Below are 15,461 nucleotides of genomic sequence, written 5' to 3'. Positions count from 1 at the left end.
GCTGCGTAGTGGCATCGCACTGGCACGCCTGCATTTCGCCGACCACCCCCCGGTCCCCTCCCGCAAACGGCACCTCCTGACAATCACTCTGCGATTGGTCTGAGTAGTCACTGCGATTGCACTCCCGATCGCGGTGGCAGGTTCGCGCACTGCGATGAATACGCATGCGCAGTACGCAACATTCGGCCGATTGCGTGCATAATCGCAGTTGCAATCTTTGCTGAATCAGGCCCATTGTCTGCTCCCATTTATTTATTTTCGTTTCTGTTGTTACTGTCTGTATTTTTGGTTTATAATGTCTTTTTTTTCCTTTATATACTGTACTATAGCAAATTATTTGACATTGTTTTGTGAATACCGATACCATTCTGTATACTGTATTCTCGTTTCTGCAATTATTTTCAATTCAGTTTTTGCAGTGTTGTCTAATTCAATTATTCAACTACGAGTTTACAATTTCCTGATGCATACATATTGTTGCACTGGATTTTTTTTTGCTATGGGAATGTTTAGTATATTTCTTCTGCCAATAAAATAAAAATTGTTTATTAAAAAAATGTAAAAAATAAACAGAAGACAGCACAGTTTTGCTCTTTTTTTTTAATTGATTTTGTTTTGTTTATATAAGAGAGGTTTCCAAATATAAATGACAAAAAGGAGAATAGGTAAAAAAACAAAACAAAAGCAATACAAGGGGATAAAAGAAAAGACGGAGAGCCCCCTCAAAAATATGAGCAATGGAAACTATGGTCCTAACTCATACTTGCACATAAAGCAGCCACAACTGAGGAACGCTTACCCAACATGCGAATGCCCCATTGCTGCCCAGTAAAACACATGTACTCCCAAGTTGAAATATGCATGACTTTGAATCACCTATAATCGCTCTAAGTTGAGTGTGCGTGCCCGACGCAGGTGTAGTGTGCTAAATATTGTCAGCTCTGTATGGAGATATAATTGCATGAAACTTGGTACTGTATCAGGTCCCATTTTTTTTAACTCATCTACTCATCAATGCAATAAGTTAAAGGAGAGAGAAAGTATTTTCTATGACCAAATATTTACTTGTTTTCCATGACTAGCCTCAATGATATGCTGGGTACACACTAGCTGACATACATTGGTACATCGTGATTTGTGTAAGGGTGATTAGCCGACCACCCGTACACCTGCTGCATGAATCAATGGTGATTGAAAGCTCAACTGGGTGGGCGCATGTAAATGCCCACCCAGTTGGGACATCAGTCACAATGAATCGGGCTGTCTGTATGCAGAACATATGTTCTGCACAGTCTGCAGATAAATCTGCATATCAACTGCAGATAAAAGTGTAAATCATGTTGTTACATGTTGTCATATTTATCAGGTAGGCAGACACAACAAATAAATGATAAATGCCTATATGGAAAACCAGGGGCGTATCTATAATGGGTGCAGGGTGTGTGGCGCGCACAGTCCCTGGGTCCAGGGGGGGCCCGCACCGCACACCCTGCACCCATATTATTTAAAACTTACCTCTCCGAGGTTCCACTCCAGGTGTCAGTGCTGTACAAAAAGCCGGTAAAAAAACAGCTGCGGCCATTCTTCCGGCGTTTTGCGCATGCGCAGTAGACTCCGGGCACACTCTATTGCCCAGAGTCTTCTAATGCTGCAGTGGCCGGCCTGCCACGTCAGTCGGCTGCCACCTGCAGGGAAGAGAGGAGAGGGCCCCGGATGGGGAATGCACACTGGCCCCTCCTCTCTAAAGACGCCCCTGTGGAAAACATATTGATAGGGGGAGAGGACCAAGATTGCACACCCTAAGCACAATGTGAGTACTACCTGCTGTGACTAGTGGGTAAATTTGCTAAGAATTCAGTTTGGTCGACATGCCAATCTCAGAAGAGTTTAGACATGATTTTCAACGCGCAAATTTACTAAAGGCAAAGTTGAGTGAGTTAGAGAGATATTTCTCTCTTCTCACTCGTAAAACTCTGGTGAGATAGCAAACTCGAGTCAACTCACCTTCTGGCAAACTCGGAAGTTCTTTTCACCTAAAAGATACAGCTTGCAAATTTACCGAGAATCGAGATGACAATCTCAGGTGAGATGCCTGCAAACTCTCTGCCAAATTGAAGTTTTAAACACTCACCTCCAGAACTGCAAGTTTGGCTAAAACATACACAAATCATTGCGATTTGTGAGTGTTTCTGCCTATAAATAATTTAAATAGGGTTTATTTTAAACAAAATGACATAGGCCCCCCCCAAAAAACAATCCTAACCAGCGTCGGACTTGCCAGCCAGTCCTGGTACCTAAATTTACTGGGAACAAAATGAGTAGGGTTCCACCGTGATTTAGGTACCAGCACCAGGATGCAGGGTCAGTCCTGGCTTTAAGGCTTTAATTATAGGGGAAAAAAATTGCATAGGAGTTACCCTATAATTAAAAGTAGTGGGGGGCTGATGCCACAGCCAGGGGTGCCCTTCTACCAGGTCTCCCAGCCGCAGCATCAATCCAGACCGCTAGTCAGCCCAGGCCTGGGGATTTGGGGACCCTCTGGGTGGTGGGTGATGGGTTGATAGTGTATGTGGTGTGTAAAAAATAGAAGTATCAACATTGTCTTTATAGTCGAACTACAGGTCCCAGCAAGCCTCCCCTGCATAATGGTACTTGGAGAACCACAAGTACCAGCTTGCGGGACATTGAGGGCCTGCTGGTACCCGCAGTTCATCTGTAAAGAAATGTCTTAAAAAACACAAAACACACACACCGTGAAAGTACAGTTTTATTACAAACATACACACACACACACACATACTCACCTGCATTACCAGGAGTGGCCCCCTTGCCCAAACTAGGCATCCGAGGTCTTCTTAAAACAAAAAAATAGAAATCCACGCAACAGATACCAACCAGGATGTTTGATATCTCCTGAATGAAACACTCAGACGTGGCTTCTGCCTTTATAGAGCCGTATCTGAGCATTCATTGGCTGAGAGAGGTGAGCCCCCACCTCTCTCAGCTAATGAACGGCTCCCCCATTGAAGTCAATGGTGGGAGCCGCAGGTTACTAAAGTTTATTCTGCAGCCCTACTAAATAAACTAAACTTGACCATCCTCGATTCTTAGTAAATTTACCCCTAGTAGTACAGAAAAAGAGAAAAATGCAAGTGCACACTCAAACCATGCTAAACCTAATAATAATATTGCTATATTGCAAAAAAGAGGTTCTTAGCATAATAATGGCCATAATTATGGACCTGCCCACCGCATCAAGGTGACCTCTATCAGGCAGGTCCCTAACACTCCAATGGAACAAATACAGGGCCAGGCCAACCCAGCAGAACTGCTCCATGCAGGGGCATTTTAAGAGAGGAGGGGGCCCGTGTGCAGCCTCTGTTTGGGCTCCCTCCTCTCTTTCAGTGGCTCAGCGTGCTGTAGATTCTGGCTTCATGCCAGAATCTACCTCACATGCGCGGGTCCCTGAGAAAATGGCGCCCGTGCCTGCGTCCCCGAGGACATCTTTTCTGTGCATGTGTAGATCACTGGGAGACTGCATGTGTGTAGATCACTGGGAGACTGCATGTGTGCATGTGTGTATTCCAATGAGCACACAATTCTGTGAATGAGCAGCTCCACCATTTTGTGAGTGACAGCAATCTCACTCTGTGAGAGTGCTGAATCTGCAGTTAACCACATGGTGTCATGGCATACCATATCTGTATTACACAAGGAACACGTCCATTAAGGCATCAGCCTTAATGATCGTAATTTAATTCCTTTTTGGAGTTTGAGTGGCAGAAATTCAATAGGTTTTGTGAATTTTTAGATCATGTCTAAGCAGCCTTAATGGGACATGTGAAACTGTAAGGTTTTTTGTCAATGGAATTTCATAGCTTTTTTATAATTTATTAACCATCAGGGTTTTGACGAGCAAACCGGGCCACCTGCAGGGCAGAAGGACAACAAGTAGGTACACTAACACGGGTGGAGGAGCAGACAGCACACAGTAGGTGTTTTAAGGGTGCAGAGGGAGAGATGGCTGTGGGGGCAGGCTTCAGGTGTGTGGGGGCAGTGGCAGCAGTGGGAGTATGGAGCAGTGGCAAGAAACAGGGCCGTGCACAGAAGCAACAGCGGGCGACAGACGTAACTATTGTTCAACGGTTGGTACTTTTGGGGTTTAGGTAATTGAGCAAGTTACAGTTTTTAAACTATTACCTCACAAATCCACCATTATAGAGATAGGAAGTTTCAACTTGATGTGCAGCTTCAACCAGAGCGTCTATCAGGTGATTACTGTGGCTTCACTTGGGTGCACCAAGATGGCAGGTCAGTGCGGGTGGTAGCAGCAGATGGGCTCGGGGGAAGGAAGCAGCCGTAAGTTACAACAGGAACCCAGGGGGGCAGCAGGCGTTATCTGTGGCTGGGACCTGGGGGCGTTGGTGTTGGTGCAGGTGAACCGGGGCAGGTAGCAGCAGACAGATGCAGGCTCATATCTGAAATATCCATGATACCTGCATCTGTGTATAAGTAAACACAGAAGAATGGATGGGATCAGTGAGACCTGTCTTTGTTTCTGTGATTAAAAAAAACGGTGTAAACCCCCCCCCAAAAAAACAAGCAGCCCCGGATTGTGGAGCCCCAGTACTGGTTGTGCTAAACACGGGGGACAAATGATGTAGAGGTCCCCCGTATTTAGCGCAACCAGCACAGGGATCTTAGCCGGTCCTGGATCTGGAAATACAGGGGGAAAAAATTGCATAGGGCCCCCCCTATATTTCCCATAACCAGAACCGGACCCTTTCTAACAGGGGGTGATGCCACAGCCAGGGGAGCCCTTTCACCGGGCCCCCAGCCGAAGCATCACCCCTGACTGCTAGTAAGCCCAGGCCAGGGATTCCTGGGGAGTTGGGGACCACCCATTAAAGCAGTCCCCCCTCTCCAGGACACCCCAGGCCCAGGCTGATAGCCCAGGGCTATCCCCAGCACCACTGGGCGGTGGGTGCTGGGTTGATTTATGCTGTGTGGTGCATATGAATATATAAATATTGTCTTTTGCAGTAGTACTACAGATCCCAGCAGGCATCCCCCGCATACTAGCACTTGGAGAACCACAAGTACCAGCAGGCGGGGCACTAAGGGCCTGCTGGTACCTATAGTATCCCTGCAAAAGAAATATTTAAATAAAATAGACAGACACCATTTTTTTAAATATTTTATTTAGCGGGACCATTACCTGGCGGGCTGCAGCCTTAAGCTCTTTTACACGGCTGCCGTTTCCCCAGGACTTCTATGGCATCTTCACCTGGAGGGCGATGGCCTTTAAGCTCTTTTTCCTGGCCGTCGCCCATCCAGGGCTTCCGTGACGTCTTCTGCCTTCGGCAGCTCTACTCTGCTACCTCCCCGCTGCCGAGTGAGTGCATGGCAACTTGCGCTGGCAGTATTTAAACCAGCCAAGGGGGTGGGGCGATTACGTCGAGAGCCGTGATTGGCTCGCGGTGGCCATCTTTGAATTTCAATAATGGCTTGAGGCGACATTTTTGAAAAGGGCACGCTCGGTTCTCTCCATTGAATTCAATGGTGAGAACCGCTCATTGGCTGAATGCTCGCCTCTCTCAGCCAATGAGCGCTCTGCACCGGGATTTCTGGACTGAAATCCCACAGCGGAGCTGTCATTCGGATAGTAGTGTTCTTAGAACACTACTAATGTTTGTGGGCTCAGGTAGTTCGTTTGTTTTTTCTGCCAAGACCCTGGATTTGCCTACTTTGGAACGAAGAGGTCAGATCCATGCAAAGGAGGAGGTGAGCATGACATTTTTATTACACGTACACCAATGGATTACCTACTGGAGAAGAAGACAGATTGGCTTCAGGGATACTAGGTGAGTATGTGAGATAGTGTGTATGCATGTGTGAGTACATGTGTGTGTGCATGTATGTTTTAAGAAAATTATACTATTCTACGGTGTGTGTTGTGTGTTTTTTTAATAGTGCTTTTGTTGTGGAACTACAGCTACCATCAGGCCCGTAATGCCCTGCATGTTGATATTTGTGGTTCTCCAAGTACCAGCATGCAGGGGGCTTGCTGGGAACTGTAGTTCCACAGCAAAAGACAACATTTTAAATTTAATTGCACCACACTTTACATAATCAACCCGGCACCCACCGCCCAGGGGTGCCGGGGATAGCCGCAGCCTGGGCCTGGGGTGCCCTGGAGAGGGGGACCCCTTTATTGGGGGATCCCCAGCTCCCCAGGGACCCGTGGCCTGGGCAGACTAGCGGTCAGGGGTGATGCTTCGGCTGGGGGGCCAGGTGAAGGGCTCCCCTGGCTGTGGCATAACTTCCCCCCCGCTAGAAAGGGTCCAATGCTGGTTCTGGGAAATACAGGGGGGGCCCTTTGCATATTTTCGCCCTGTATTTCCAGAACCAGGACCGACTCAGAGCCCAGTGCTGGTTGAGTTAAATACGGGGGACCCCTACGTCATTTGTCCCCCGTATTTTGGCAACCAGGACTGCTTCTGAAAAGCCTGGTGCTGGTTGTGCTTCATACAAGGGACCCCTACGTTGCTAGTCCCATGTATTTAGCACAACCAGTACTGGGGCTCCATAGCCCGGAGCTGGTTGTTTTTTTGGGGAGGGGGCCATGCTATTTTTTTCTTTACACGGTTTTTATTTTTTAACACAGAAGCACAGATGGGTCTCACTGACCCGTCCGTGCTTCTGTGTTTGTTTTTTTTAAACACAGGTGCAGGTATCACGGAATTTTCAGATCCGAGCCTGCATCTGTGTGCTGCTACCTCCCCCGGGTCCTAACGCCTGCACTACCGACGCCCGCACCACCACCGCTAATGCCCGCTACCATCCCCAGTTCCCAGCCACAGCTGCCCGCTAACCCATACCCCCTCTCCCCCACATCCCGGCTGCAGCAAACGCCGGCTTCCTGCACCCCCGGTCTCGGCCCTCGCTACTGTCCGCAAACGACAGCCATCTTGTTGCACCCAGGTGAAACCACTATGACTACACCTGCTGGAGGCTCCTACTGACGCTGTGCAACAAGTTGAAAAGTCCTATTTCTATAATGGTGCATTCTTGAGGTAATAGTTTAAAAACTATAACTTTCTAATTTACCTGAACCCCAAAAGCATGTACCCTGGCACAATAGCTACCTAATAAAACAAACCCCAAGTCTACATTCACCACCTATTCTGAGTTTTGCCTTCCCAAAAAAGCCCATAGGCTGCAGCAGAAAAGTTATCCTAATTGAGAATGTCAGAAATTTTTTTTATGTTTATGCTCTGAAATTTGACATGCAGCACCCAGTGACAGTTCTACCCGCCCCTACCAAATTTCAACTCGGTGCCTCCTATAGCTTTTGAGGTGTAGCCCCTTGAACACCCTGCTATGGAGAAATCTGTTTTATTAGATGCAGCCTTAATATAGGGGCACGACAGCGCCCTATCATGTTCTGAACAGTGAACTTCTGAAATGACATTGTCATTATTGACGTATAAAATATTTATGTAAAAATATTTTACATGACAATTTAAGGTTTATGAACAAACAATAACATAACCTAGCAACAGGTACAAAACCTCAATTACAGCCACATCTAGGAAGCCATCATGAATAACGCTGGCACAGTTTATTTATCGTGCTCTCCAGCATAGAGGATAGGCTGGAGGCTGTAAACCACTTTCTATTAATGCAATTATTTGATCTCCTTACACCAGCCCCATCTCTGGGAGATTAATCCTGTAATAACAGCTTGGTCTCTAGAGAGTAAATTGGGTACAGTATGAGATCTCCTGCTGGATATATCAGAATATACAGTATATTCAATGTACTAAAAAGTCATCAACAGGGATATACTGCATAATTTCTGTAGGTTATACTTTTTGAATATTTTAAAGTCACATTGACTCAGCGATGTTGAACTTATGTCTGTTATTTTTTAATACAATATGCACCTTTGTGTACATTTCAACTTATAACTTGTTTTGCCCGGAAAGGTGGAAACGGGGGAGGAAGGTGGCTGACAACTATATGCTAATTATCATAAGGGTTGTGTTTGTTTAATTGCAGCTCAAGTTGTGTGTCCGGAATGCCCGCCTACTTATTAGATGGCCAGCCAATCAGAAATGGTCTCTCATCTCTGACTTGACAAAATAATGAAGATTTCAGGAGCCAATCGGTAAAGTCTGGGAGTAAACTATAACTTTTTTCAGTAGTCTAGAAAGAAGGATGTGCGATAATTTACATAGAAAGAAATGCCTGTCAAAAGTTAGGCGTCATTAATAAATTTTTTTAGACACATTGGAAACTGGTTTTCTAGGAATTATTCTGCCTTGACATATTGTTTAAACTGCGGCTGTCTCCCCATTGGTAATAATTTGCCTGCCTGTATGTTATTTTATTATTTTCCTGCACGGTAATGCTTGCAATTGCGTATTGTACTGTAAATTGTCTTTTATGATAAAGTTCGTCTATACGTTTTTTGAGACCTGTGTATTAATAAATATATATCACTTGTACCAATTTTAAAGGTGCGTACACACACAATGATTTTTTGAACGATTTAACTATAACGACCTTGTCATTCAATCGTTCAAAAAATCGTTCAGTGTAAAACGATAAACGATGAACGATTATCGTTCATGCGCGTTCACGTTTGTCGATTGTAGTTTAGTCAGACTGGCCAACTGAACGATTTTCAATAGAAGTTGCAACATTTTGCCTTCAACACACAGAAAATCGTTTATTACGTAAAGTAAAACCAACTACTTTGTAAAACGATTTTCGTTCACTTTTGCAAGGGAAAAACTGAACGAAAATCGTTCAACGAAAATCGTTCATTACTAACATCGTTGTGTGTGTATGCACCTTAAGTGTCCTTTTTTGTCGATTCAAAGACTCAGATAATTTTTTTATTAAATAAAATCATACACTGGGCCTGATTCAGAGCCGGACGCTCTTTGAGAGCGCTCGCTGTCAATTAGGGTATTTTTTGTTATTGTTGCGGCCCCCTGGCCGCTCGCTAAGCTGTGGGTGACCACCCACAGCTTTTGCAGGCAGTCAGGTGATGGTCGCGATGGTCGGGGCTTGCGACGAGACCCTTGTGGTAAGGTCTCGTCCATCACAAGCCCCAGAGCAGGAAGCTCTCCACTGACATCACTGGTGATGTCAGTGGTGCCTCCCACAAATGGCAGGCGTTCCTTCGGGAACACCTCCGTTTCTGTAGAAACCCCGCCGCCCTGCCTACAAAACGGGTTGAGCTGTCGATCAACATCAACAGCCGCCCCTTTTGTAGTGAGACCAGGAGCAAGAAAATTTCTCTCTCGCTCCAGGGCTTGCGCTTGCTGCTCAAATTTACTAAAAATAAATTGTGAAAAAATACCCTGTCTTCCCAACTCCTGCTCTGGTCTCACAGGCCGAGCAAAGCTGAGAGCCGGCCCCTGTGATCAGCTTTGTGTGTTTAAGTAGACAAAAAAAAATAATTAATAAAAACCCCAAACACTAACCTGTATCCAAGGACCGGTGATCGGTTCTCCTGTAAGGTCCACTGTGCCTCCGGTCAGCTGGTCTATGGTGGGCGCCTGCACTGTGGCTCTGGTCAATGCAGCAATTGACCAGGGTCACAGTGCAGAAGCCTGGGGACCAGCTGACCGGAATCCCAGAGGACCTCCCCAGAGGTCCGATTACCGGGCAGGTAAGTGTAAACTGTACAGGGGTGAAGGGGATGATCATGACCGCTATCGCACACGGGGGTGGTTGGTGAGCCGGTGGACACTGTCTAAGTGTGTTTTTTCTGAAAAATTTACTGAGAAGTGTGTGAAGTGGACTTGCAGGGACAGAGGCCCTCATTCAGACCCGCTCGCAAGCGGGTCGATGGTGGGGCACTGCGCGCATGCGCAAGCTCCGTAGTGAGGGAGAAATTCACTCGCTCTGGGGCTCGCTACAAACGGGGTGGCTGTCGATCGACAGCTCGCCCCGTTTTGTAGGTGGGGAGGGGGGGTGGCTGGACAAACGGAGGCATTCCTGGAGAAACGCCTGCTGTTTGTGGGCGGCTCTACTGACATCACTCGTGATGTCATTAGTGAGATTCCTGCTCTCTTTGAGCAGGAAGCTCACTGGGGCTTGCAGCAGACGAGACCCTGCCACAAGGGTCTAGTCGCAAGCCAGATGGTCGGGTTAATCGCAAACCATCACCTGGCCACTCGCAAAAGCTGTGGGTGGTCACCCACAGCTTAGCGAGTGGCCAGGAGGCCGTCCGCCCTCATTCAGTGCGAGAGCCTCTGAATAAGGTCCAGAGCTTTATCGCTAGCTCTGTCCCTGCTTACGAAACTTCATACATTCCTGTGATATTTCCTCAATTCACAATGCGTATTTAGACAAAAGTAACACACTACAACTGCATTTGACATTATTATTATTATTATTATTATTATTATTATTATTACCAGTTATTTATAAAGCGCACACATATTCCGCAGCGCTTTACAGAGAATAGTTGGCCATTCACATCAGTGGATTCACATTGATATTCGGATTATAGTAAATAGAGGCTTATGTCTCTCCACATAAATACATGTTTTCTAACTAATTTATTCAAAAAGTTTTTATTTTGCCTTCCAAATGGTTAATAAACTCTCATTTTAAACTTGTAATTTTGTATCGAATATATTTTTCTCTGAGCAGGTCCTGAAAATGACTTTGTGGACGACTTTTAAGTTACTGTATTATTTATACCTAAAATATACAGGTACTTATTTTATATAGCAATTTAATGTTTAATTACAAAACAATAGAGCAATCTAGCAACTAGTATAAAATCTCATTTACAGCCTCACCTAGGAAACCATCATGAATAATGCTGGCACATTTCATAAATCATATTCTCCTCCATGAAGTTAGAGCTGGAGACTAATCTAAGCCGTCCACCACTGTTATATTAATACAATCATTTCATCGCCCCACACCGGTCCCATCTCTTACAGATCAATCTTATAATACCATTTTTTGTGATTGTAGAGTTAAGAGTAAATTATGTGGGCTATGAGATCTCTTGCCGAATGTACCAGGAAATGTTTTCAATGTACTGTACTGAAAAGTCACCAACAGATATATTGGATAAACTAGATTCTCTTGGTTATTGTTTTGACATTTTGTTAAAAAAATTTAGTTTCTGTAACCTACATTGTAGTTGTGTCTGAAGGTGAAATCTTACCCATGTCCTTTGCAGAGCTGTTGAGACATCAACTGGGCCCAGGCACTGGGGAGGGGGGGTACCCGTTATCCCCCTTTATCGGCGCCTGTGGACCTATCACATGGCAATATAACCTCTCTCTTTCTGCTACTGATGCTTCTTCCTATAATTCAAGTTTTCTGACTACAGCACCTGCTTATCTTCATATAATCTGAATCTGTAACCACAAAGTGCCTTTCCTCTGAGGATAATGTTCAATTTCCATTCATTCTCTATGCTAGTTTCAGATTTATCTGTCCCCTTATTTTACATTTTGATGTAGTAAATATAAGGTTCTACTGATGAGAACTTTCTACCCTTTCTAAATCCCTGAGCATGGAGCTTAGTATCGTCCCTGGGGAGGGAAAGTAAAGTATTTATTTATTAACAGTTTCTTATATAGCGCAGCATATCCTGTTGTGCTTTACAATTGGAACATTAAGAGAACAAAACTGGGTAATAACAGACAGATATATAGGTAGGAAGGCCCTGCTCGCAAGCTTACAGTCTATAGGGAAATAGGCATTGATAGACGAGGATAGGTTTTTTATATTGCATTTGGTCCAGCCAGACTGCAGAGTTTCTTGGTGGGCTGCATGATCCAGTCACACAGGAATGTCAGCCAAATGTCAGGAGGAAGTGAAGGAAAGACAGTGTGTGAAGTTATGTGTGTACTGTGAAAGGGTATGTAATTAGACTTGAAAGCTATGAGGGTTAAGTAGGCAGTTCTGGAATCTGATAAGCTTGCCTGAAGAGGTGGGTTTTCAGGGAACGCCTGAAGGATTGGAGACTAGATGTAAGTCTTATTGTGCGTGGTAAGGCATTCCATAGAGTGGGTGCTGCCTGAAGAAAGTCTTGTAACCGTGAATGGGAGCAAGTAATGCGTGGGGATGAGAGACGCAGATCTTGTGCTGAGTGGAGAGGTCGGGTTGGGAGATATTTGAAGAGATGTATGTTGGTGTGGTTTGGTTAATGGCCTTATGTGTAAGTAAAAGTATTTTGTATTGAATATGGTAGAAGACTGGCAACCAGTGGAGGGACTGACAAAGCGGGGCAGCAGGCGATGAACGTTTGGCAAGGAAGATAAGCCTTGCAGCTGCATTAATAATGGATTGTAATGATGATAGCCTGTTTTTGGGAAGACCAGTAAGGAGACTATTGCAACAGTCAATATGGGAAATAATGAGTGCATAGATCAGAGTTTTTGCAGTGTCTTGTGTGAGATATGGTCGAATTTTGGATATGTTTTTTAGATGCATGTAACATGATTTTGAGACAGATTGAATGTGGGGAACAAAAGACAGTTCAGAGTCAAGGATGACACCAAGGCAGTGAGCTTGTGGAGCAGGATGGATTGTCGAGATATCAACCGTGATCGAGAGATCAGGTTGGTAAATGTTCTTGGCCGGTGGAAATATAATTAATTCTGTTTTAGAAATATTAAGTTTCAGGTGGCAAGATGACATCCAAGATGAAATGGCAGAAAGACATTCAGTGACACGGACCAATACAGATGGTGATAAATCTGGGTAGGATAGGTAGATTTGAGTATCATCTGCATACAAATGGTACTGAAATCCAAAAGAGCGGATTAATTTGCCAAGAGAGGTGGTATAGATTGAGAATAACAAAGGACCCAAGACAGAGCCTTGCGGTACTCCAACTGATAGAGGTAGCGAAGAGGAGGCAGAGCCAGAAAAATTAACAGTAAAAGAGCGATCAGATAGGTAGGAAGAGAACCATGAAAGAGCTGTGTCCTTAAGACCTAGGGATTGTAGTGTTTGTATGAGGAGAGAGTGGTCAACAGTGTCAAAAGCAGCAGAGAGATCTAGAAGAATTAGGGGTGAGTAATGGCCTTTAGCTTTGGCAGTGACCAGATCATTTACTACCTTAGTCAGTGCTGTCTCTGTGGAGTGTTGGAAACGAAAGTCGGACTGAAGTGGGTCCAATAAGTTGTGTGAGTTTAGAAAGTGTGTGAGGCGGGTGTAAACAAGTCTTTCAAGCAGCTTGGAGAGGCATGGGAGTTGGGAGATAGGATGGTAATTTGAGAGAGTGCTGTGGTCAGAATTGAGTTTTTCAGAATGGGAGTAATCACTGCATGCTTGAACAGTGATGGAAAGATGCCAGTAGCGAGAGACAGATTGCAGATTTTAGTTAAGGTTGGGATGAGCACAGGAGACAGAGCTTTACTGAGTTGTGAGGGTATAGGATCTAGAGGAAAGGTAATAGAGTAGGAGGATGAGAAGAGTGTAGATACTTCATCTTCGTTTGTGAGGTCAAATGAAGAGAATGAGCCAGAGGGTTCAGGTAGGGAATTGAGCAGGTCACTAGCTGAGGAAGAGCATACCATTTCATTTCGGATCTTATCTATCTTGTCCTTAAAATAGGAAAATTGAAGGACAAGAACAGGGGAAGGAGGAGGATGCCCACCGCACAAGCAACAAAATCACCATATGATTAAAGGCAAATATCAAGATATATATATATATATTATTCTATATAAAAAAGAGAGAGGGCTATCTCCACAGTATTCCTATAGGTATAAATGTATTATTGGAGTTGTGGTGGTGCTGCTCAGAGTAAAACAATGCAGAAAAAAGGGGAAAGGGAAAGAGGTCCTAAGACCCAATCCAAGGCTCTATAACGGCGCACTCTTATAGCTAATAAGCATGTAGTAATTTATAAAATATAATTTTTACTGTAACAAACTGAAAATATAATCGAAAAATCTCTAGATGAAATAACAAAACAAACCGGTCCTTATAGAAATATACCATATAGTACAGAAGAAAGAAAAAGGGAGGGATGTCAAGAGTCCCGATCCATCACAAAGTTCTGCTGCTTGCCATTATGCTAAAGCAGAGAATGGGAAGTGAGAGACCCGTGTGAGTGAGAGACTCCAAACAAAATAAAAAAATATTTTCTGTGTTTGTGAATTGTGTGCACTGTGGCTGCACGTGCATCAACAAAGGAGCAGCGCCAAGCGTGCGCCTGTGTCCCATAAGTAAAGAGCCGGCTGGCTCATTTCTTAAAGGGTGGTGTAACCCACAAAGTGCACTACTCTCCTGGAAAAATAAAAACATATTTTCTGTGTTTGTGTGCGCCTTAGCCGCACGTATATATCAATTTAACATAAATGGAGGACCAAACTTTCTCCGATAAAAATAAAATAGGGAAAGATCAAGAACCACTTCCTCCATGTGCTGAAGCTGCTGCCACTAGTCATGACATAGACGATAACATGCCATCAACGTCGTCTGCCAAGGCAGATGCCCAATATCATAGTAGAGGGCACATACAATCCCAAATGACAAAGTTCAGGAAAATGACCTTGAAAAAAACATTTAAATCATCTGAAGAGAAACGTAAACTTGCCAATATGCCATTTACGACACGGAGTGGCAAGGAACGGCTAAGGTCTTTCCCTATGTTCATGACTAGTGGTTCAGCTTCACGTGACGATGGATGCCCTCCTCCCACTAAAAAAATCAAAAGAGTTAAGCTGGCAAAAGCACAGCGAAGAACTGTGCGTTCTAAGAAGATATCAGAAATCCCCAAGGAGAGTCCAAGTGTGGTGGCGGTTGCGATGCCTGACCTTCCCAGCACTGGACGGGAAGAGGTGGCTCTTTCCACCATTTGCACGCCCCCTGCAAGTGCTGAAAGGAGCACCCACAGTCCACTTGCTGATATGCAAATTGAAGATGTCACTGTTGAAGTACAACAGGATGAGGATACTGGTGTAGCTGGCACTGAGGAGGAAGTTGGCGAGGAGGATTCTGATGGTGATTTGGTTTGTTTAAATCAGGCTCCGGGGGAGACAGTTGTTGTCCGTGGGATGAAAAAGCCCATCACGGTCATGCCTGGGCAGAAGACCAAACATTCCACCTCTTTGGTCTGGTAATATTTCTATCCAAATCCGGACTACAACTGTCTTGCCATATGTACCATATGTAAAGGTGAAATAAGTAGGGGTAGGGACGTTAACCACCTAGGAACATCCTCCCTTATACGGCACCTGCAGCGCGTTCATAAAAAGTTACTGTCAAGTTCAGAAACTTTGGCTAAGACCGTAAGCAGTCCAGGGACACCTAAATCCCTTTTTCCTGTTTTATCCAAGGAATCGGTGGATGAGGAGGATGAGGACGACATCTTGCCTCCGTAGAGCCAGTTTGTGCAGGGACACATTAATTGCCAGCTTGTTTTGTGGGGGCCCAAACGAACCAATCATTTCAGCCCC

Source organism: Taudactylus pleione, unplaced genomic scaffold, assembly GCF_031769625.1.
Source record: "Taudactylus pleione unplaced genomic scaffold, aTauple2 ptg000189l, whole genome shotgun sequence".
NCBI classification, from domain to species: Eukaryota; Metazoa; Chordata; class Amphibia; order Anura; family Myobatrachidae; genus Taudactylus; species Taudactylus pleione.
The sequence above is the reverse complement of the archived record's forward strand: the minus strand, read 5'-3'. Positions refer to the sequence as shown.